General features: G+C 32.5%; 1 long non-coding RNA gene across 1 annotated transcript in view; it reads left to right on the forward strand.

The window, feature by feature from the left end:
- Positions 1 to 238: 238 nt before the first annotated feature.
- LOC143648007 (uncharacterized) overlaps positions 239 to 26,276 on the forward strand; it is a 56,333-nt gene continuing 30,295 nt past the window's right edge. Inside the window, exon 1 of the long non-coding RNA XR_013158309.1 lies at positions 239 to 357. This is a non-coding gene — a long non-coding RNA (uncharacterized LOC143648007). The remainder of the gene's footprint in view (positions 358 to 26,276) is intronic.

Below are 26,276 nucleotides of genomic sequence, written 5' to 3' on the forward strand. Positions count from 1 at the left end.
TATTTTTTCTCATATCACTAAATTACAGCAATAGCTTCTGCTACCCACTAATATTTTAAAGACTAGTAAATTAACATCTAGTGTTAAAGAAGTCATGGACATCTGTTAAGTGGCCAGTGGCTGGTGGCCAGACCTCACCTACCCCACCTCCTCTAGTGAAGTCACAAACACACACTAAACAGCCATGCTAGCTTTTCACTATCTCTACCTCCTTTTATATTGTGAGCCATTTCTCAAACTGGGATAAAAGTTAAGTCGAATGAAAAGGCCCAATCAGAACTTAAACCCAGAAACTAGAAACAAACAGTCACAGATACCAGATCAGAATTCTCAATGATGGGACCCTGTCACAGCAAGGTATGTAAAAACCACACTCAAAGAGTTTAGATTATTCTCTCTTCTCTGATATGAAGTGGCATGTGCAGAGCTGCCATCTCTGATCCCAACCCTTTGGCCACCCTAGGAGACATGCAGTGACAGGAATTCTTTCCCTGCTCCTTTGTACTTTTTGTACTATTTAAATGTCAAGATTAGCCCTTCCTGGACTCTTGATCCTCTACCATTAAAGGATCATTTGCTGAAAGTTTCTCTTATGTCTTGACCCTGTGTTCCCCAATACATTGTTGCTCCACTTCTAGATAAAGTCAAGAGGGGAAAATTTCCTAATTATTATGTATCTTATCTCCTATATATCAAAGCATCCTGACAACAGATGTTGAGACTGAAAATGTGGAAATTATGCAAAACTCATAAAACAAATACTGTAAATTCAAGATTTAAGAACAAAAAAGGTTTTTGTAACAAGATTTTTATAACCAAAAAAACTCTGCAGAATTGTTTTCAATGTAACTTTGCATCTGTTTATTTCTCCCATAATTTGCTTGTTATAAATGATAAAAAATGATAGCATGATAACAAACATGTTTGTCAGAACTAAATCCTTGGTCACTTCCTTATATGTATTCTGAAATTACTTCTCTGGTTATAAAATTCCATGTAATACATTCAACTTATTCAAATAACAGGTTTGGGTACCTATAATACTTCAGGAATTTTGAAGGGACTGGAAATATAAAAAGCTTGAAAACACAGAAACAGATTTCATTACTGGCAAAGAAAGATATAGAAACTAGTAAGCAAAACCTCAAAATTTAGAAAGCTCAGATTAGAATCTTGATCATTACTAGTCCCCAAATGCCTGAATCTATTTGAAGATTCCATTGAAAATCCTTTTCAATTAAATGTGCAAAATGACTTAAATGAGCAGAAAATAGAGCATTTTTGGAAGGGCTGGCTCATGTTGTTAAAGCTATGCTTGTCAGTTGAGTTTAACTCTCCTTCAAGAAATAACTGGATTGTCTGACATTAGCTCAGTGAACTAAAAAATTCCAATTATCTCTCAAAATATTATGGTTTCACATTTTATGCAGGCATTTCCTCTTCTTTTAAAAGACATTGCTGATCTTTACTCCCTTTTACCTCATGTTCTGTTAATATTACTTCCTCCTTCTCAGTAATCACAGTTAAAAACCCGGCAACTATTCAGACCCATTAGAATGCCCATATACATGTTTTTCTCTTCATTGAGTAAATTAGCTCAGGGACTTTTTTCTAATTGTTTTTGCTAACTGTTTACATCAAAATACAGAATTATACCATTATTTGGCATTGTGAAGGCATATCCTGAAGCCCTTAATGCATATTCAAAGTACATAAAAATCATGAAATACTATCCATTTCCCACTTATGATCTCAACTTTTGGGTGGCCTATCAGGAGGAAGAAACAAATCATAGGATGAAAGCAGAGTCATTAAACTCAAGATATAGTTCAGTTTATTTCTGACACCAATCATACCAACTGGCCAATCTCATCAGTGTTTTCCAGCAAACCTTGCTTGCATTGTTTTACAAACACCATTTCTATCCATAAATGGAAGAGGCTCCTGAAGGCCTCATGAAATTATCAGTTGTTTGATCACATTGATACATAAATTTGTGAGAAAAGAATTGAACGAAACCAAGTTTGGGTAGTGAAGTGAAAATTAGCTTATCCTATGTAAAAGATAGAGCCTAAGATATTTTATGATAGATGTGCATGTCTAGTATTCTTTGGGCTGAGATCCTTGGGAAATCTGCAAGAAAAACATATATACCTTATAATATATCATATGATAATATATATATATACTATCATAACCCATAGCCACTTTTGTATCTTCCAAATTTTTCATCAAGGAAAGTAAATTCTTCTTCCACATTAACGCCCTGAATAGCTTTAATTTAAATTTTTGTATTTCATAAAATACTGTCTCAAAATCCTATTTAAATCCTATTTAAACTAGTTTTACATAAAATAAAAGGTCAATGGGGCAGAGGCAACATCCTGACAGAAGATGGATGATCACTGAGGAGGCTGATGAAATTAAAGTGCAGTTATCTGCTCTCCACTATTCTTTACTGAGAAAGGTGAAGGAATGGGATATGCATTAATTATGCTTGTCATTGTTTAAATGAGTAAATCATGATTGCATGCTGTTGTGGTCAACCAAGCAGTAGAATGTCAACATAATTTAGGCTAGTTTTAGATCTTTATGCTTAAAAAAAGAAAGAAAATAAGAGAGAAAAGAGGAAAATCAAAATACCTGCAAACATTAAAAATGACAGACTTTTTTCTTTTGTTCTTCAATAAGACTGGAAAGAGCATTTTTTCTTTTACTTGCAGAGGCAGCAGGCTGAATAGTGTTCATAAAACATGATCTCTATAATATGTTCTGTTGATAAGGTTGCTCAATAATAGGAGGACAATATAGGGCTGACTGTTTATGTGAGAATTAGTCTTCTCACAAAGCCCTTCTGTGCCTGTTTGAAAGGATGTATGTACCTTAGAAAAGCCATGTTTTAACCTAATTCTAATCACATTTTGTAAAGGTAGTTGTTTCTTCTAATCACTGATCAGTACTGTATGTTTGAAACCTTAATTAGATTATCTCCCTGGAGATGTGACTCAATCAAGAGTGGTTTTTAAATTGAATTAAGTGGAGATGTGTCTCCACCCATTCTAGATGGGTTGTGATTACTTTACTGGAATTCTATAAAAGAGGAAATTTTGGAGAAAGTGGGAGATTCTGAGAGAGCAGAGAATGATATAGCCACAAGAAGCAGAGCATTCACTAGCCAATGACCTTTGGAGATGAAGAAGGAAAATGCCTCTTGGGGAGTTTCATGAAACAGAAAGCCAGGAGAGAAAGCTAACAGTGATGCCGTGTTTGCCATGTGTCCTTATAGATGAGAGAGAAACCCTGACTGTGTTTGCCATGCACCTTCTCACTTGAGAGAGAAATCCTGAACTTCATCAGCCTTCTTGAACTAAAGAATCTTTCCCTGGATGCCTTAGTTTGGACATTTCTATAGACTTGCTTTAATTGGGGCATTTTCTCAGCCTTAGAACTGTAAACTTGCAATGTATTAAATTCCCCTTTTTAAAAGCCACTCCTTTTCTGTTATGTTGCATTCTGACAGCTAGCAGACTAAAACACCCTCATATGTGATATTTTTCATTTTGGATCAGCAATCGAAGCCTTCATCATCATAAGGTATTTCAGTTAAAGCTTCCGAAATATTGTAGTGGTGTGACTGACAGGTTTTGAGGCTCTGACTTTCTTGCACAAGTAAAACTCATTCAGAAAAGCTGGAGAAAAAAGACAAAGGAGAGCCCAAAGTTCTAGACACCGGCCATGAATGCCTCTGCCTTATTTCAGTACATATTCTTTTCTGGGAAACACATTCAATGTCTGAATGTTAAAGACTGTGGTTTAAAGAAATGATCTCAGCACCATCTGTCCTTCTTCATTCTTCTTGTTGATCTTACAACAGCAGAGGCTGAAGACAACAAAATATGTCTCACAGAATCCCTCACTCAAATGAGTTCAATAACTGGCATTACGATCTTCTGAAATAAGAAGTCACATGTTGCACTTAAGCCTGCTACTTGTTTCTGCTTTTTACATTTTGTATTAATTGGGCATAAAATTCTTCAATGACACTCTATAGTTTTCAGGATAAAGTTGAAATTTCTAAATTAGTCCATATAGTGAATAATAAACTGACATCTCCTTTACTGTCTAATACATTCTACTATTTCCTTCCCAGGTAGCATTTGTTCCAAGAATATAAATTAATTTTAGTTTCCCTGAATGTGAGTGGTCATTTACATTTACCCATGGCTTATCTTTTGTCATATTTTTTCTCCTGTCTCTCCCAAATGTCTAGGTGATATTCTTCATTATTCAAGCCTAATTTTGAAATAATACCTCTCCCTGTATAATCATTAACACCACACATCTGTACCAGATTTTATCACAACAGTCTTTTCTCTGTCCAAATACATAGTTTAAACCATTCAGTGATAATGTAACATGCCTGATATATAATCCACACTAAATGAAAAATATTTTCTGATTCAAATAAATTAAATTATATAATGTATGCATATATTAAATGTGCATGTGTATATTGATATATGGATTAATAGGCATATAAAGAAATACAAAATAAGCAAAGATAATACATTCATTTTCTATTGCTGCCGTAACAAATTACCACAGACCAGGGGTACAAGAGTAGTTTAGTGGTAGAATTCTCGCCTGCCATGCAGGAGACCGGGGTTTGACTCCCGGCTCATGCACTTCCCCCAAAACAAACAAACCAACAAAAACAAATAAAGAAACAAAAAATTCAGCAAATGGTGATGCAATAATGGGATACTCACATGGAAAAAGAATGAAATGTGACCCCTGCTATACAGCACATATACACACACACACATACACACAAATGAACAAAAATTTACCACAGATTTAAAGGAATGCAACTGCAAAATATATTATCTCAAAGTTTTGGAGGTCAGAAATCCTGAAATGAGGTGAAGAGGGCTGATTCCTTCTGGAAGAATTAGGGGAAATTCTGTTTTCTTGTCTTTTCTAACTTCCAGAGGCTTCCAGAGTTCTTTGGCTTTTGGCTCCATTTTCCATCTTCAAATCCAGTAGCATAGCCTCTTCACATCTATCTCTGACTGTGTCCTTTCTGCCTCCCTCATAGAAGGACCTATGTTTTTACAATTGGGCCCCTCTCCATAATTGAAGTCAATCTTAATTCAAGATTCTTAATTTTATCACCACTGCAGTGTCCCCTTTTTTTAATTTTTAATTTCAATCTCAGTTGATTGACATGATTACTGAGTATGCAGTGTTTTCAGAATTGAAGCTATAGCACCCAGGATTTCTGATAAAAAATCAAATACCTGCTTCTTTATAGGACTTATACAAAGGATTATTGGTATCTGGAATTATTTAGGACTTTCTCCATGCCTGGATATTCTGAACTTTCTTGAAAATGTGCCACTATTAGGGTCTTTTCAAAATTCCTTTTTTGGTGATGGTTCACAAATATATACAACTGTAAAAAATGATTTTAAAAAACATGATGTATTCTTATAATCATGAAATTGTGCCATCAGGAGCAGGAACTCCTGTAATATTTAAATTTGTGCTACAACATTCAACATGAGATTACACCATTGTTTATGGTTTCTCTAGTTGTTTTATGTGTTTATTTGACCTTTGTTCAAAGAAGGAATTTAACAACTATTAGAGAAGTTGCTCTTTTATAGGAAAAATTATGCAGAAAATACATAACTCTTACATACCCAAACATACACACAGTTTCTACATTATTTACATTAGTGTGATAGCTTTGTTACAATGGATGACAAAATATTGTCATATTTATACAATTAACTATAGTCCATAGCTTACATTAGATTTTGCTGTTGTGTTGTGTATTTCTATATTTTAAAACATTTTATTCAAATAATATACCTTTTACCTTTGAAGGTAGCATATTCACTGTCTGTGAACATTAGGGTGTAGAAACCTTTAGAGTGAGAAGGACAAAGAATGTCAGACATGCCATATGCACATGTGTCGTGAAGTATCTTAGGCTCTACCTTTCACAAAGGAAAAGCTGATCCTCACGTCACTATTCAACCTTGGCTTCATTCAATTTCCTACTCACAACTTATATATCAATGTGATTAAGTGCCTGATAATTGCATAGGGCTATGCCCATCAGGAGTCTCCATTTATGGATAGAAATGGTGTTGGCAAAAGCAATGCAGGCAAGGTTTCCATGAAAACACTGATGAGATTGGCAAGTTGGTATGATTGGAGACAGAAATAAGTAAAACTGTTGGGAGTGCCTTATGATCAACCACCCAACATTTGATGTGGGAGATGAGTAATATTTCATGATCATCGTATATTTCAAATATTTGTAAGGGGGTTCAGGATATGCCTTTGCAATTCCAAATAATCATATAATTCTGTATTTGGATTAAGCAGTCAGTGAAAACAATTAGAAAAATGTCTCTGAGCTAATTCACTCAGTGAAGAGAAAAACAAGATATTTTAGTAATCTAATTGATCTGAATAGATGCTGTTTTTTTTTAATTCAGCCTACTACAATTAATAGCTGTTGAAAAAATGAGTAAACTAGATGATTTGCACATTTTAACAGAGTAACACATAGAATCTGCTTTCTAAGATCTTTCAGTATAGCAGTGGCGATAAATACACACATGAATATTCATAATAAAAGACAAATCTATCATATGATAATAGCAAAGTGTTGTATGTGTTCTGAGAATGATTATTCTTCCCAATGAGGCAAAATGGATGACTTCATAACCTTATGCTGCTACTGAAGAAAGGGTGGACCTTGGACCTGCAAAAATTGAGCAGTTGATAAATCATAAAGAAAATTAGGTTTACATTATTGCTAAGATCACCAAAGTGCTTATACTTCTAGTCACTTGGAAATTATTCTTGGTTTGATGTAGAGAATTGATTCCAAGGAAATTTCAAAATGGTTATATTTTATTACCATTTCCTCTAAGTATTTGCTACATTAATATGTGACATGGTTTGTGACACTAGTCACTCTTTATACTATGAATGTTTTTAATCAAATAGGAGAAATTGAATCATCTAAATGAAATGACAGTTCTTTCAGTTTGTATTTATTAGTGCTAATACTTTATTTGATTGATCTTGAAATGAAAAACTATTTCATATGTTTATAGTGATATATCAACTATGGGAAAAACTGATAATGTTGAATGGGAAGATTATTTTCAATATTAGTTGAGAGTAGTGTTGCAAGATCAATTTTCGTCCCCTGCTGATCGACTCAATTATTTTTAGAGGACATATCTATTTCCAAGGAAAATCTGATACTCATTCTTTTTTTACATTGCAAAGATAAAAACCCAAATCCAAAACACTATGTAAGCAATAAATACACTACAGCAGGATTAATTTACCATATTATAAGCTATTTCACTTTGTGATGTCTTCCAAAGGAAAATAATATATTGGTAGAATTTTAAGTTTTATGAAGGCCATATATGGTTATCATTATTTAATGATCTTTAATTCCACACAGTGTTTATGTCAAATTACAGCCTATGATTTTTAACATTTAAGAAAAGGATAAACAATATTATTAATTTAACTTTATAAAATATTTTATTATATGGAAATTGGTCAGTTACTAGAGGAAGTGTTATATATATATATATACGATTTCAACTTTGCATTCCATTAAGAAATATATGGCATTCTTGGTGTCAGTTTTTTATTAGCGGAATATGATAGTTAGAGTAAGTTATTTCCATAATTTCTATTATAACAAATTTCTTTATTTCAAAGTTTAATGATTGTGCTTATGTTGGCATAGTAATAATTAACATGAATGATTAAAACAGTTAAAAAGAAAGAAATTTGAAAAGGTATGATCAATTAATATGATGTGGTATGTGATATCTTATGCACAAAATTTATATTTTGTTATGTGTCAATTATATAACTAAAATATTTCCTGCTACAACATAATGTAGAAAGTTTGGGCAATTTTTCATCAATTTAAAGTTAAAGTTTTTAAACATACATAGATATTCTGTAGCAAATTCACTAGGTGTCATCATGGGGTGAGCCAGCATTCTCCAAGTACATGGCCATTGAAGCTCTTCCCGTATGAGTATGGCATCAGTGAATGCACAAAATGTAACACTAACTAGCAGTTCTTCAAAGTAGGGTTTGGAAATCTCTAGCTAGCATAAGCCTATCCTGCTGGCTGCCGATTTTCTTAAATAAATTTTTCATGGCACAGAGCCATGCCTGCTTGGCTATCATTTGTTTATGGTGCATTTTACAACACAGTGACAGAGTTGAGTAGAGGTGTTAAGTAGAGTTGAGGCCTGTAATGCCTCAAATATTTGCCTTCTGGCCCTTTGGAGAAAAAATATGCCAACATCTATTCTGTCATAAATTTGCACCAGTTAATTATTAATTATTTCATATTATTGACTTGATGAATAATGTCATTAAACAGAAGAGATTTAGTACACGAGGGAGGGATAGTAAAAAGCAAAGTTGAAATTTGAACCTAAGATTGTCCGATTCTAAAACCCATGCTCTGTTTTATTATACTTTCTTGCACACATATATGGTTTTTAAAAGGATTAAATTTATCTCAATAAATGTTGTCTACATTAATTTTAGAGAGATAATAAAAAGATTCATTTGTATATTTGCCCTTCAGGGATCAAAACTTGTCTTTTTTATATCATATCATGTCATATAATTAGAGGAGGGTGAATAATTTCCCCAATTTTAGCAATAATTTTGGAAATGAAAGAATGTTTAGAACTTATAATAACTCAGATTATGTTCATATTCCCAATGATATATTCCTTTTTTCTATTGTTTTATTCCCTGCATTTTCATTCCTCTTGTATCTCATTCCATATATATTGGAATTATTTTCAGTTGAGAAAATGTTAAAAGATGAAATTAAATTTAATCATAATCAACATTTTTTAACAATTCCAATAAGGGTTTGACAATAAAGAAAGGTCAAAGTATTGACGCAAACAATTTTGGGTCATATTTAAAATATGCTGCTTTTAAAAAAAATAAATACTTTATCCCACAAGGCTGTCAAAGAAGAACTTATTTTAATTAGTGATAAATTCTTTGAGAATAGCACAAAATCAAACAAATATAGTGCAACATCAAGCAACATTAAGTAAAATGTTCAACCTAGCATGAGTAACATATGCAACTTGAAAAAGTGAGTAGGGATGTGCATTTTGTCCAAGGGATTTTTCTGAATTGAGTAGATTATAGAATTACGAAAATGAAAACTAGGTTCTAGGTGTATGCATGTGATAATGCTCTTTTGGAAAAAACAGTGTGAGTCACTTAACTCCTTCCTATTGTCCGTGAGCTGCAGCAAACTTACAGTGTTGCAGCGTCACTGATATGAGCTTAACGGTTATGCTCAGTGACCCACATAAGTGTAGTTGTTTATTGGTAATAACACATTACATGTAAAAAGATTAGTTCTCATTCTGAATCACATATAATATCCACAAAATCATCAGGAGGTTGGATGCAGTAGAGTCACCCAAACTATAAATGTCCTTGTAACTGCAAATGTTAAGAGAAGTCTATGGCAACAGTTATGGGTTCTCGGGGGACTTTTGATCATTTACATCCGGGATAACTCAAATTCAACTAATAAGGCCTTCTTCTGCTAAGCATTGTATCTTGATTTAAGGAATATCTTTGGTTTTTAACAGCGATTTTTTGATAATAGTGTCATCTAGAAGTTGCACAGGGCCTTGACCCCGAGTGCTCAGCTTTCATGCCACTGTCATCCTTTTCTAAACACACAAAGAAATTTGAAGTTTATGTAATCCAATACAATCTATTGTTAATCTGTCTTGTGATCCATGTGCATCATTTTAATGCTTTTTTTTTTTTTGCTTTTTATTAGGAAACTGGATATGGATAGTATCCTAGATAGTGTCTCTTATCGGAAGTCCATGCAGGTTTAAGTTCCCAAGTTTTTTAATAACTGTGACTAATAATGTCAGTTAGATTTTTTACACCTAAACTATGACCAACAAAGCATAGACTCATTAGGGAATGGAGAGGGTTCATTTCCTTGCACAATCCAATTGATCTTGTTATCTAGTAATTGTGGTCTTTAGTCTTTAAAAATCTAGTGGTCCTACTACATGAGACAACACTGTTTATGCCATGGCTTTTAAAATAGGCTCCACCACCTGTAATACAAGAGGTAAAAGAAAACAGCAAAGAAAAGAAAAGGTTAAGGTTGAAAGAGAAAATGAGTTGCTTTTTGGTGAAATTGACGTATCATTTCTATGCAAATGTGTCTTCTCTCCTCCTATTCTGTGAGCTATTCCTTTCACAAAAAGATTTTTAGACTAATTGTTATCTGCCACTTGCTAAATCTGTTTTCTAAATTACAAATTCAGCCTTCACTGCGGGTGTACTGCCAGCCACTTCTTTCACAAAAGATCTTTGTACTAATTGTTTTATCTGCTGCTTGCTAAATCTGTTTGCTAAATTATACCTTTCCTTGAAATAGCACCAAAACTTACTCAGGAAGCAATTAGTAGGTATTGACATTTTTTAAAAAAGCAGAGTTTATGTAAACTTTGGATAGTGTGGGAGGGTCTGAAAGATAGATGTACAAATAATATATCAATCGAGAGACTACAAGGATTTTAGAGGACGTAATGTTATTTGACAAGTGTGTTTTCTAAAAGCTTTGCCAAAAGTAGGTTTTCTGAAATTCAATGTGCCTACCTACAACCAGGTAAATAACGTTGAGACTTTATTGTATGCTGTTATAAATAAGAAATCTTTCAGATATCTGTTCTGATTTTAAAAAGATGAAGCTATTTACTATATTTTAAGTTTACATGTATTTTCTTCTCCACAGTACAATTAAGGTTTGTTGAGTATATTGCAGTTTTGCTTCACAAAGAGACATAGAAAGCATTATCTTATGCTGTTTAAAGAAGTCATAGTAAAATAAAATATTTAAAATGGAAGCTTCTGCTCTCATTATTATGTAAAATCATATTGAATTTAAACCTTCCTGAGGTTATATCTATTTTCACTCTTAGAATCATTCATTCTTGATATGTCTAAATATCTCAGGAATGCAATATATATCCCCTAAGGGAAAAAAAAAGTAAATTAAGGAGATAAATAAACAGTTGTTGAGTGAGTTTTAAAAAGGTGGGAAACTGAGGTTCTTATTCTTGTCTTAAGGTAGAGTGGATGTTCTGCATTAATAATATAAGTTATTCTAATCTAGTAACACTTCTGAAGTGTTCCACACAATGAGATATATAAATAATTTGTGTTTTCACCATTCAACTGAATTTTTTTATGTCTCCCTATATATATATATATATATATATATATATATATTTCTAATCTATGTACACACACACACAGAGGCAGATAAGTGATATGTATATGACAGGGAATTTTGTTCACAGTGGTTTGGATTTTCTTTTGGGGGGGTTTGCATTGGCCTCCCCACATGGAATGGGTCTCCCACACAGCAGGGGAGAATTCCACCATTGAACTACCTATGCTGAAATGCATTTTACTACTAGAAGAATTTTTAGGCTCTGGAGCTAAAACATTAATTTCAACTAAGTCCTATACTCCTTTCCCAATGGAAGTTTCTTTAAAATCTATGATACATATTTTAAATTCATATTTGAATTTGAAGTTTTCAATGTGAACTTTTAACAATACAATTTTGTCATGGATTACCAAGAAAGGAAGACAAATTTTAAGATAAAATATCATATATTTAAATGGAGCTTGGCAAAACATAAGTTATAACATTATTTATTAGAATATGTCTGCTTGGAATGTGTTCAGCAGTATCAATGATAGATTTATCAATTAACATACCACAATTAATAAAAAGTATTTATTGCATGTATGGTTTTATTATTATATGTGGGTTTTTGAGAAAGAAAAATATGTCTTCTATTTAGAAAGATTATCAATAAATAGGTATTGATGAATAAATTAGCAATAACACTGGCTTTTCATGATAATAGGAAGGTGAACACTATTAATGATCAAAAATATGGTGAAATAAATCTTCTAATTTTACTTCTGATCAAATATTTGCAAGTGGTAATATTAATTGAGGAAAAGAAAAATAAGAATATTGCTTTCATTTTCATTGCTAATTAGAATAAGAACAAAACACATACACATCTGTATATTTATAATTGCACACATAATTTAAAAAGAAAATTCTGTAAAATACAATAAAATTTTCCAAAGATAATATTATCTACATAGATGCTAATTCAGTAAGGAATGCAATGGTCAGATTACAATGTACTTTTGACTTGTGAAGCAATACATAAACTGTCAAATATTGTTAGTAAATATTATAGTGCCTATTTATTTCTGAGCATAAAATTTTGCAGCTCAGGTTTATTTAACATTCCATTTTTCATTTTCCAGTTATTATCCATGTGTCTTTTTGGACAATTGAACAGGAAATTCTTTGTTTTTTTTAAATGTCTATCTCACTAGAATTTAGCATATTGTTTGTTATACTTTGTTCTAAATTACAAAAATAACTTTATCCAAAGTTTTGCTTTTTTCTCTGTGGCATTTATTTTTATTTTAATAAAATTTTTGCTTTTCCTATTAACTTCAGGTGAATTCAGCTATAAGGGTAGGCAATTATAAATATATCCTCAATACATCTTCTAGGTGCATTTGTAATATTGAATTGTTCAAATAAGATATTACACTTTTTAAAAATGCATTTACCCTAGCTTTTTATTGTAAACTATATTATAATTTTGACTCATTCTATTACCACTTTACTAAAACTACTGTCTAGAAAGTCACAGTGACCCACTAGTAAGCACATCTACTTGCAACTTATCATTTTTGTTTTAATTTTGCATCTTTCACTCATCTCTTCCTTTTAATGTCTTTTATCCTCTGGAATCTGTAGCAAAGTTTTCTTCTTGAATTTCAGCCTAAATGAATGAAAACTACATTTCAGTCTCCTTTGCTGATTTATGCACAATAAATATTAATATTTTCTAGAGCTTTATTTGTTAAAAGAAATCTGCTTTCTGAGCTCCTTCTTAGCAATCACGTACTGTCAGAATTTCTTCTATAATCTCCATAAACATGACTCTGATCTCTAATCCTTCTTTGGGTATTTTTCCTTGGGTTCTTGAAATCCAATTCCACATTAGTAACTGCCCTTAGATATATTCACATGCTGACATCAAATTTAATATGCTCAAAATTGAAACTACCATCTTACCTTAAACTATAACTCCTATACACATACTATAGACTTTTACTGAGGCAGAAAGATGCTTCAGTTATAAAAGTGTTAAAATAATATTTCTTAAGAATAACCTCTCTAGTGCTCAAAATATTATTGACAACACATTAATTTCTCATATTTTCAGGTAAAAAATATGAAAAATTGAAATCTAGCACTATGTAAAAGTTCCGATCCCATTATCATTAGAATTTGTTAATTGTGTGCTGCTATTGTACTTAATTTTAAATCTTCCATCGAAACTTACAGTAATAAATGTCTTATTTATTATTATTATTATTATTATTATTATATGTATAATCATATAATTACAGGTTGGAAATGATATGTAAGACTTTTTAATGTCATACACGGCATTTTGTATGTTTGCCTTATTTTTATTAACAGAGATGTTGATGATAAAGAAAAAAGAAGAAAAAGCAGCTATATCCATAGGTTTGCTTTTAAGATTCTTGAGTAAAGTACAGTGGTAATTCAGGAAGTATATATTTACCAGTGTCTCAGACAGAACTGCTCAGAAGTAAATGCTAAATTATAGTCATGGAACTGTTTATTTTTGTCTTTTTATTAAATCACGTATAATGAGGTATAATTTACAAGCAATGAAATTCTTCATTTAAAAGTGGCTAGTTTGATGACTTTTGAAAATTCTATATAGTAGCATTATTAACACCACAATTAAGATGCTATCTATATAAATTCTGTAACTCCAAAGTGTTCTCCAGTGCCCAGTCTATTATGAATCAAACCATTGTAAATATTCATTTACAGGTCTTTATGTGGACATATGTTCTCAGTTCTCTCCAATAACTAACTAGTGATGAAATAGCTGGATGGGATGGTGAAGGTTTCTCCTTAACTATGTTAGAAACTGTCAAATTGTCTTCTGAGATGGCTGTAACATATTACATTCCCATGAGCAACGTATGAGTGTTCAACTTACCCTGCAACATTGTTAGCTGACATTGTAAGCATTTTTTATTTTAGCTAAGCTAGTTACTCACTGTTCTGGTGCCATGTTATAATTTTAATTTCTGTTTCCTGAAAACTAATGATTGTGAGTGTTATTTTGCATACTTATTTGCCATCTGTTTATATTTAGTGAAGAACCTGGTCATATATTTCACCTATTTTGTGGTGTGCTTGTCTTCTAATTATTGGGTTGCAATAGGTCTTCATATATTATGGAATCAAATTCATTATCGTAAACGTGTTTTGCAAATATTTTCTCCCAGATTAGATCTTTCCTCTTCATTTTCTTAATAATGTTTAACAAATAATTGAATTTTTATTTTACTTTAATGAAAATTGACCAAATTTTTAATTTTATGTTTCATTTGCATTGTTTTCTTTTGATGTTTAAGGACACTGTCCATTTCAAATGAACTTTTGCATATGATTTGAAATTTCATTGTTTTATATATGAATTTCAAAATGTTCCAGTAATTATTTTTAGATAGAAGACCAATTCTTCATTGATTTTTCCTTGTCAAATTTGTTGAAAACTATGATATTTACAAGTCTATTTCTGGACACCCTTAACTGTTTTACTGATAAAATAGATCTACCTATCTTTATGCCAATATTGTGCTGTCTTAATCATTGTAGCTGTATAGAAAGTCATGAAACATGGCAGAGTGTTCTCTAACTTATTTCGTCTTATTCAAAATCAATGCTATGCCATGTTGGAGACCCAGGTTCGATTCCTGGTGTCTGCTTACGCAAAAAAAAAAAAAAAAAAGAGAAAATTAACACTATTGATTCTATGTAGATTTTTAAATCAGTTTATCAATTACTACTTAAATGTCTTCAGGAATTTTCATTGGGATTACATTAAAGGTATAGTTCAATTTTTAAAGTATTGACTAATAATATTGACTCTTGTGATCCAGGAACAAGATATACCCTTCCATTTAATTGTCTCTTTAAAATAATTCTCCCTGCATTTTTTCCCTTAATTTCCAACATGAAAATATTACATATATTTGTCAAATTCCTAAGTGTTTCAATATTTCCAATAGTGTTGTAAATAATACAATTTTAAAATTCAAGCTTCCGATGTTATTACTATTATGTATAAGCTATCAATATAACAATCGTTTTCTGTGTATACATCTGTGTATTTTGTGACTCTGATGAACTGATACATTAATTACAGATTTTTTAAGAATTTCTAGCTAACTAATCATTTTATCTGAAACTAATCACAAATTTATTTCTTCTTCTCCAATATGTATTACTTATTTCCTTTTTTGCCTTTTAACACTAGCTTGGACTTTCAGACATTGTTACAAGCCGTGCACCTTACCTGTGTTCCCAGTCTTTGTGGAAAAATTTTCAGTCGTTTGCCATTGGGTCTGACATTATCTGAGGATTTAAGCAAGAAGCCTTTTGATTAGAAGTATTTTTTCAAATCCTAGATTACTGAGACATTTTACCATAAATGGATGTTGAATTTGTGAAATGTATTTCTTGTATATCTTAAGATGATCGCATGAATTTTCTTTTTTATTTAGTTGATACTGTGAGTAAAATGGATAGTAATTCATTCCTGAAATAACCCCCAACTGATCATCCTATATCATCACTTTTATAATGTATTGGCTTTTTATTAACGCTTTTCATTTATATTCATTAGGAATACTGAACTGTAGTTTTCTTTCTTTATATATTCTTTTCCAGTTTTAGTGTCAGGGTAACGTTGGCTTCCTAAAATATGTTGGGAAGCAAACCATTCCCTTCTATTTTCTGTAAGAGTTTTGGTAGAACTGACAATATCTCTAACTTCAATTTTGTGTAAAATTTACCAGAGAAACTATCTGGACCAAGGGTGTGTTTGTGTTTGAAAGTTTTAAACTCTAAATTGAATTATTTAAACAAAATGGGTCTATAGAGCCATCTATTTCTTCTTGAGTGAGCTTAGTTTGGATCTTTCAAAAAATCTATTTTAGCTGTTTTCAGATTTATTGCTATATTCCTTTCAATGACTGTAAGACCTATAATGATTTCTTTCTTTTCTTTTTCTTTTTTAGATATTGGAAATTTGAGCCTTCTGTCTGTCTTTGTTTTTCTTGATTCAAAGACCAGAATTTTATCAATATCATTCATCTATTATAAGAACCAGATTTTGATTCATTTTTTGTTTTTCATTTTTCTATGTTACTTGATTTCTGTACTTATCTTTACTATTTCTCTCTTCTTGTTTGCATTTAGGATTATTTCGTTCTTTTTCTCTCAAGTAGAAGCCTAGATAATTGATGTGAAAAGAAAAGGCTTTCTTTTCTATTGTAAACATTTAAAAGTAAACATGTTCCCAAAACACTACTTTGATCTATCTTCTACAAAACTGAATTAAATACATTTAAAATTGTGACACTTATTTTATGCTTCAAAATATGGTATACTTCAATCAATGTTCCATCTCTACTTGGAAAGGGCATGCATTCTGCTCTTTTGAGTGGTGTGTATGGTTATTGCCAATTATTTCAGATTGGCTAATGGTTTTAAGTCTTTTATGACTACTAGTTTTCTGTATACTTTTTTTTAAATCAGTTACTGAGATGAATATATAAATCTTTAGCAAAAACTAGTGAGTTACTATGATTCATTTTATTTCAAGCATTTATTAAATACATGTACACTTTTGATGATCATGACCTCTTGGTAAATTGACATATGATCATTTATTATATACTTCTTTAACCCTCATCATTCTTGAACTGATCTTAATAGAGCCACTCATTTTTTTTTTTTAGATTAGTCTTTGTAGCCTCATCATTTTATTTCTGTGTATGGCTTTATACTTAAAATGAGTTTCATGTAGACAGAATATTGTTGGGTCTTACTTTTTAAATTTTATTTACTTATTTTTTCATAAAAGTACTGAGATTCCGTATAACGCCCCCCACACACATGCAATTTTCCTTATTATTAACACTTTGTATTAGTAATGTATTTTTGTTACAGTTGATGAAACAATGTTATTATAATTACACTATTAACTGTAGTCCATATTTCACATTAGGGTTTACTGTTTGTGTTGCACAATTCTATGGTTTCTTCAACATTTTTATTCAGACAGCAGATACACCAACTAAAGTTTCTCATTTTAACCAGTTCCAAATATACAGTTTAGTGGTGTTAATTGCATTCACAATGTTGAGCTACTTTCACTACTATCCTGTAGGAAAACTCTTCCATCACCCCAACAGAAACTCTGTATCAATTAAGCAATTTTCCCCATTCTTTACTCCATCCTTGCCTCTGATAACCTGGTTCTTGCTCTTTTAATCAATCTTTCAGTCTCTGTTGTTAAAGAGTGTAACAACAGTTTAAATGTGTAACTTGTTCTTTGCTTTCTTAGGACTGTTTTCCATTTTTCCTCTTTTCTTTTCTTCTTTTGTTTATGATTTCATTTTTATTTTTAGCATTGGATTATTTCTTAATCATCTTTTTTACTTTTCTTAGTGGCTACACTAGGTTTTACAATATCTATCTGTTTTGGTTTGCTAAAGCTGCCAGAATACAATACATCAGAAATGGAATGGCTTTATAAAGAAATTTATTAAGTTGCAAGTTTACAGTTCTAAGGCTATAAAAATGTCCAAACTAAGGCATCAAAGGGTAGATACTTTGATTCAAGAAAGGCTGATGGATCCAGAACACTTCTGTCAGCTGGGAAGGCCCATGGTGACATTTGCTGACTTTCTCTCACCGTTTCTTCCTACTGTTTCCCCAGGGACATTTTCTCTCTGCATCCAAAGGTCTCTAGCTGTGCAGGCTCTGTCTTTTTCCAAAATGGTTCTCTCTTAAATGGCTCCAGTAAGCCACATCACCTTTAATGGGTGGAGACACATCTCCATGAAAACAATTTAATCAAAAGGATCCCACCCAGTAATATTGAATGAGGATTAATGAACATGGCTTATTCTGCAGTACACAACATTTTCAAACTAGAACAACTTAACTAATCACAACGCCCTAATAATATAATACTTTACTCATATACTCTGATACAGAACTTTAAAACAGTATACCTCCATTTTCTCCTTGCATTAACTCGTGCTACCTTGCTGTCATGTACTTTATTTTCACCAAGTGTAAACTTCCACAAGGCAATTTTACTATATTTTTAAACAGGCAATTATGCTTTAAAGAGATTAAAACTGAGAGCAAATTCAATTCATATTGCTCGTGAAATCATGGGCATGCTCACAGACCTCTCCAAGCCCTTGCCTACTACCCCTTCTTTTCTGTTATGTGCAGATGTTTCAATATATTTCTGCTTTACAGCTCAGGGTAGAATTTCTCCTCCCCTAGGGTTAAAAAATACCCCAATCCTGGGCAGTACAGATTTGTTTCTCCTCTCCCAGTACAGCAGGCATATGGAGCTGACATCCACCAACCCTGATTGAGTGGTTGACCCCCCCAGGAAACTGGTCATGGTGGGAATTCATCTAATACCCCTTTGGGCCCTTTGTTCTGTGTAAGTAATACAGCAGTCATTTACTAAAAGTTTTGAACTTTAGCTTGGGTTCTCATGATGCACAACCCAGCAACTCCTTCCATATATATTACATTGGTTAGCTACAGCTACTGATATGCACTTCCATAAAGTGGGATGGTTTTCACCATGGGGATATATTAACTTACAAGCTTGCTGTTATGAGGCCATGAAAATATCCAAATCAAGGCATCAACAGGCAATGCTTTTTCCCTGAAGACCAGCCACCAGCCATCCTGGGGCTCTCTGTTATATGGCAATGCACATGGTTGTGTCTCATGGTTTCTACTTTCTATCCTGGGTTTTGCTGCTTCCAACTTCTGGGTTCAGTGGCTTCTTCTATGTTTCTGTGGCTTTCTTTTTCAGCTTTTGTATGTCTCTCTTTTTCTCTCAATTTGATACTCATAAAATATTTCAGTAAAAGGATTAAGACCCACCTGAGGCATGACTCAACTGAAATAATCTAATCAAAAGTCCCACCCACAATAAGTTTATACTCACAAAAATGGATTAGCACTAAGGACATAATTTTTTCTGGGGTCCTTAAAGCCTTCAGACCATATGCACACACATAATCCTCATTTTTACACTCTGATTTTTTCCATTCTTTTGTGGAAATCCTTATTTCTTTTTTACATTGAGCATCATAGTATTTCTGCATTTAAAAGTTTCTTTAATAGTTCTTTCAGTGCAGGTACACTGTAAATATCTACTTCCAACTCTTCTTTCTCTGAAAATATCTATATGATCTTCAGTTTTGAAAGATATTTTCTCTGTCTATAGAATTCTAGGTTTAAAGTTTGTTTTTTCTTTTTTCTTTAATGTATGATTTCAAATGAGAAATCTGCTGTAAAAAGTTCTTCTGCATATAATGTTTCTGGTTTTCATCTAAAGCTTAGTTTTACCCTTATTGTGATGTATCTAGATATGTCTTATTTTTATTTATTCTTTTGGGGGGTAGTTGAGCTTTCCAGATCTGTGGTTTGTGATCTTCCATTAATGTTAGAAAATTATCAGCTACTATACTTTCAAATTGTATTTCCCTTTTTTCTTATGCACCCCATTTATATCTATGTTTGGGCTTTAGATATTTTCTCAAAACAATAAGATTCTTTCATTAATTTTTCTTTTTATAACCTTAATTGCTCCTTCAATTTGTATAATATCTATTTAGCTATCTTCTAGTTTTGCAATGATTTCCTCTGATTGTCCTGACTGATTACAATATATCAAGGGATTATTCATTTCTGATGTGGTATTTTACTTTGTTTTGACTTTATATATTAAGCATTTCACTTGACTCATTTTTGTAAATCCCAACTCTGCTGTAATTCAATACCTTTTCATGTGTGTTGCTGACATTTTGCAACAAATAATTTCACTTATTTATCAAAATTATTTTAAAGTTCCTATATGCTTGCCCCAGCAACTAAATTATCTCTAGCTGTAACTCTATTGACTGTTTTATCTCTTGAAAATGTATGATTTTTTTTCCAACATTTGGTATAGTACATCATTTAATTTTTTTTTATATAGAGTGGTGTATAAAGTAACAGTAGAGAATGAGGTGATACTTAAATTCTAAATGGGCATGCCTCTTCTTCCTTAAACTCTGATTGTGAAGGGTTTAGTGCATTTTATTAGTAATTGAGCTGAATTTGGATTTTTCTTTTACTATATTCATCATCAGTGTAATTGAGCTTTCAAATCCCTTCAGCCTTGGGTAACTGGTACCACATACTGATTATGAAGCATGATTAGCTAAACAGATGTCTCGGTGTTAATGGTCCAATTTCAACTCTCATCAATCCCTGAGCACACCTGTGTCACAGACCTCTCTCTATATGTATACAGTTTGCCCCTTACACAATGAGTAATAAACTCCTTTTGTTTTCATTGTTTTGGAGAGGTCAAGGTGGAGGTAGAGGTAGTTCTCTCTTCACATGTTCTAGCCTCAGTACATTAGCCTTACGGGTGGGTATTTTTCAATGTTCTTGCGATAACAGCCTAAGTATGCCTTGTGTACGAGAGGATATTATGTACAAGAAAGTTTTACCCTTTCCCATCATAAAATCATATAGACCACTGCTTTGAATCATTCCAGCATTCTAGACTCAAGGAATTGTCTTGGCTTCCACCAGAGATGTTCATCTTTTTATTCCATCCGTCCCTCAGCAATAGTATACCTTTCTCAGGGGTCAGAGACAAAAGATTTCCTTCCCTTTTCCCAATGACATGTTTTTCATGTAGTAGAATGCTTATTCCAAGAGCAGGGGTATTTCCTACTCTTTCTTTAGGGGTAGATAGCTATACTGTCTACCCCATTCCAATAGGCAGTTGGTTTACACTAAGTTCCTGTTTCTAGAGCAGTTTCCTCCACTAACCTAGTTACTTATGGCTTTTGCTTTTCTATAAGAGAAATGTCCCCAAAATGAGCAGGGATTTGTGTCTTTATCTAACTGGGAATGTTCTCTCAGCCTTCCTACCTTTCTTCATATCTCATGAGCGCCCAGAGAATGAAAACACCTGGCAAGTGAAAGTCTCCATTTATGTCTGGAGCTAGCAGGGACTCCAATCCATGCCACTAGACAACATTAGATACTTAAGAATATATTTAATTGCAAATGCTGTTTTTCTTTCACATTTGTAAGGGTGACTGCCTCTTTCTACCATGCTCTGTCTTTTCTCTCCTCAGAGAGCCTTATCACCTTTATAATACATTTCACCTAGTAGCTTTGCCACCCTAGCTACCTGACAAACTTACATTCTGATTTTTCTTGTTTTAGACAGAAAACAATGTTCTCTTGTGGTTTTCTACAGATTTGAAGAATTTGATTCAAAGTACTTTTTTCAGGGAGTAATTGCAGGAAGTAATGCTGAGGGAATGGAGAAATACATTAGTTAGGGCTCTCTAGAGAAACAGAACCAATAGTATATATCTGTAAATATGATATTATAAAAGTGTCTCATGCAACAATGGGAATGCAATAGTTCCAAATATGTAGGGGAGGCTGTGAAGAAGGCAACTGTGATGAAAGGTCTCAGTGAAGTTCATAGGAGAGGCTTGCTGGCTGAAGAAACAGTGAAAATTCTCTTTTTCTTCAAAAATTTTCAACCGTTTGGATCAAGTTCAATTGATAGAATTATCTTGCTTACAGGAGATGCTCCCTCATTTGATATGTAATCAGCCACAGTTGAAATCACCTTACTCATGATTTACTGAACTGGTCTTCTGGTTTATCAACTAATCACAAAATATCTTTGCAGTAATTGTCAGGCCAGTGCTTGCCTGTACTCATAACTAGGCACCTTCACTTGGCCAAGACACCAGAAACTAACTATCACAGCTATCAATTGTGTCAATTTGGCAGCTTGGTACATGACCTTGAAATATTCTTGATGTCTAGATGGAACATAATAACAAACATATATTTTATCTAACAATACTCAATTGTCCTGTGTACAATTAGAGATGCACTAAATATCTCCCAAATAGGATGCATGTACTTTTAGGTAACATACACTCTTAAACTTGATATTCTATAACTTAAATACTATAACATGACCAATACAACTTGTATCATATGATAAGAAGAAAATAAGATATTTGCTTTATGTACAAATACAAAACAAAACAAGGAGAATATTCATATCATCACAAGAAGTGAGCAGTTGTTGGAAAAAAGGTAATAAAAGTGCATAATTAAGATTACAGCTTTGCAGTTGGAAATTCTGGGACACTGTGTAGCATTCATATGAAATCTTTTTCACCTGAAGAGTGAAGAAGTTGTGATATTGATCCATCAACTATATGCCATTACCGTTAGAGGACTGTTTTCATGGTCTTTTATTTGGAAGAAATTTTGCTTCATTAGTTCTCTCTATAACTATCCTGTAAAATAAACTGTATATATACATATAATGCTTAGAAAATTGTTTACATTTGATTGCAGTCTCTAAATGACCTATTAATACAAACTGGCATTTACATAGTTCTGATATAAACATTGGACCCCCAGGGTGTGCAATGATTTAAGTGCTTAAATAAGGTAGTTCAATCAGGAGTTATCACAAAATATAACAATAGAAAGAGACCAAATGTTGCTGAGAGGTTAAGATGAACCCAAAAGATGACTTTTGATAATACAGAGGTCAAGCAAAAGCGGTTTTCATAGTTATAGTGGTAGAAATTTAATTAAGAGAGATTCAGAAGAGAAAGTGAGTGAAGTAAGGAAGTGGAAAAATAATTAAACAAAGCTTTTTTTTTTTCTGTTAATGAAGAAAAGAGAAATGAAATGTGGTAGGTAGCAATTTTGGGGTGCTTTTCTGTTTTGTTTGAAAAATCCTGGAGCATGTCTACATGCTTATATGGAGTTTTCATTGAAAATTGGCCATTGGTGATATAGAATAGTGAGTGAAATAAATGCTGGAGTGAAGTTCTTACAAAGCGCATGCAGTGTGGGAGACAGACACTCTAGTGGTTGGGGACAAGATGACTTTAGCTGTATCAATTAGAAAAACAAAACCAACAGGGTGTGTGGTGCATATATGTGTGTGTGTGTACTAAATTATATCATATCATCGTATATATCATATCATATCATATTGTGTCCTACATTATATTATTATATTATATTATATTACATTGTATTATATTATATTATATTATATTATATTATATTATATTATATTATATTATATTATATTATATTAAATAATTGGCTCATGTGGGTTGGGGCTGGCAAGTTCATAGGACAGGCCATAGGACAGGTTAGAGGCTGGAAATACCAATCAGAGTTATGTTGTTCCTGAGTACAAATCATTTAGCCTTTCTACTCAGAAGGAGTGAAGGTTGTAGTTTTAAAGCAGAATCTCTCAACCTTCAATTCTCATTTTTAAGATCTCCAAATGATTGGATAATGCATACCCACTTTATAGGGTAATCTCCTTTAGTTAAAGTCAACTGATTGTAGGTGTTAATCCCATCTATGAAGTACTTCTGTGGCCACTACAAAGTCAGTGTTTGGTCGAACAACTGGTCACTATAACCTAGCTAGGTTGTCACAAAAATTGAACATCACAATAGTAGTTGAGATACTTCATTATTGTTAAAAATAGAAAAGCAGATGGTATCTACGACTGCTACAAATGCGCCTGTTCACTATTTCATGATGTCAGGTTAAATAAGATTCCAATAGACAGCGTCTACTCATGGAATTAAGAGGCATTAGAGGAAGAGAATGTGTAGAACACTGACACATTCAAAACTGCTTTTTAAAAAACATTGTTACACACTGAGCACTTATTTCTATATATTAGAACTTGTAAATAGGCCAAGTGATTAATCATAAATGATATTAATGTCTACTCAATGTAATTATTCTTTCTAAGTTCTGTGACAAAGACAATTATATTATTTTATTTAAAGAGCTTTTCCTTTCATATAAATGTAGATAAATAGATTACTAGGGCTGCCTTTAAAAAGAAAAAAAAATAAATCTGTAGGATTTTTTTCTGAATTCCTTCTCCTGATAAATACTGAGTTTCTCTTTATTATAAAAATAGATGATCGAGACTTATAGCAGATACTTTACTTAAACACAAATCATTTGGTTGCAATCACAAATGATCCAGAATATTTTCGTAAACTCTAAAGCATGATCATATTCATGTATTTATAGAAAGCAAAGCAACTAAGAAAGCATGGGCAACAGTATTTTCAATTATAATATATAATACAATGTTTTTTGAATAATTATCAGAGACTGACACATGAGCAGTAGTCTCCTAATCACAGAATTTTGATTAATCTAATCAGTCCTTCACTCTGACTATGCAAATAATGTCCCCACTGGTGTTGATTTGAACCAACAGGTTTCTTTTATTAATGAATAAAATAAAGTTACTAGTGATAATGACAGTATTATGACTGAATATTAAAATCTGAAAGGCAATATGACAGAATTAATAAGTTCATTACTAAAAGAAGAAAATGAAAACTCATTGACAATATTTACTCAGGCAAAATGCCAGCCATCTGTAGTCAGATAATGGAGAAAGACACCACAACTTAAATGTGCTGTTTATGGTTCAAAGTCTCTTGAGTACCTATTACTTTAAACATTTTGTAAGTAAAACACATATGAGGAGCATGAATAAGTTCCTTCAAAATAATTTTAAATTATTATTAAATGTAAAATGTTACTAGTTATAAAACCAGTTGTAAACTTTGCCTCTCTCCCTACCCACCACTGGAATTTTTCTTGTTTCCATGCTATATAGTGAATCTAGTCAAAATAAGCTAATTAATTCAAAAAGAGAATTCTGCTAATATGACTCGCTTTTTTAATGAAGAAAAATATAAATACATGTGCTCTAAAGAGCACAGTAGTTTACGCACACTAAGAAATTCAAATGAGATCTTGAAAACTATAGGCAAATCCAATGTGCAATAAAGATGTACTGAGAGGCTGCATGCTTTTTACGTGATCCTAATGGTCCTTTTATTGGCCACTAGCTAAGTCTTAATGTGGGTAAGTTCATTAAATTCAGGTGGAATTGCAGAAAGCATTGGTTTGAATTAGGAACCAAAGGTTAAGAAAATAAAAATTTATCTGCTAGAATCTCTAGACTGGCACTACCTCTAATATCTGTATGATTTTTTTTCCCCCTATTCCACTTGGCATAACAAATAGCAGTGTCTCCACCACCTATTTTGCTGATGCAACTCATGGAAGTGGCTTTTTCACATCATCCATTAGTTCTCTTGTTCCCTAGCAATAGCTTCCAACTAAAAAAAAAATGCATATCAATTCTATAAATTTACTTTGCTGGGGACAAATCATCAATATATTTCTTACTGCTTTCAGGACCTCTGTTTAGGTCCAGCCAGCCAGCAGTTATGCCAGAGACCACAGGAGCTTGACATTCTCACCCAACTTGCAATCAATGATGAAGTTAGAAAGTATACCTCACATCATCTTCCTATTTCTGGACTTTATGTCCCTCTTCATCTAACATGGAAGTACAAATCTATATGTTGTTGAGCATCTTAAGGAAGTTATCGCCATTCTATCACCAATTATCATCTCATTGATTTTGCCAGCATATTTTTATCAGATCTTTTCTCCAGTTTTAGCTGTACCCAACATGTCTCCAAAGAATTGCATCAGGCTCTCCAAGACCTTGACAATGATATTAAACTCATTCTTTCTCAAGAAACCACCTTTCATTTGGAAAATATTCACTGTTACTATGGAGCTATGCCTGGATGAGAAGAATTATAAATAGTTTTGCCATACAATTCTCTCATGTCATATTACGATGTCAAGATGGAAAGCAGGATGAAACAATTAATGCTGTATTATGCTCATAGAACTGTAGCTAAGTCATTAGAAGAAAAATTAACATTTCATTCAAAACCAGTGACAAGTGACGGGAGATAGATCTGAGAGGCCAGGTGCCTTGAATGGTTGAATCCAAAGG

Source organism: Tamandua tetradactyla, chromosome 10 (genome assembly GCF_023851605.1).
Source record: "Tamandua tetradactyla isolate mTamTet1 chromosome 10, mTamTet1.pri, whole genome shotgun sequence".
Taxonomy (NCBI): domain Eukaryota; kingdom Metazoa; phylum Chordata; class Mammalia; order Pilosa; family Myrmecophagidae; genus Tamandua; species Tamandua tetradactyla.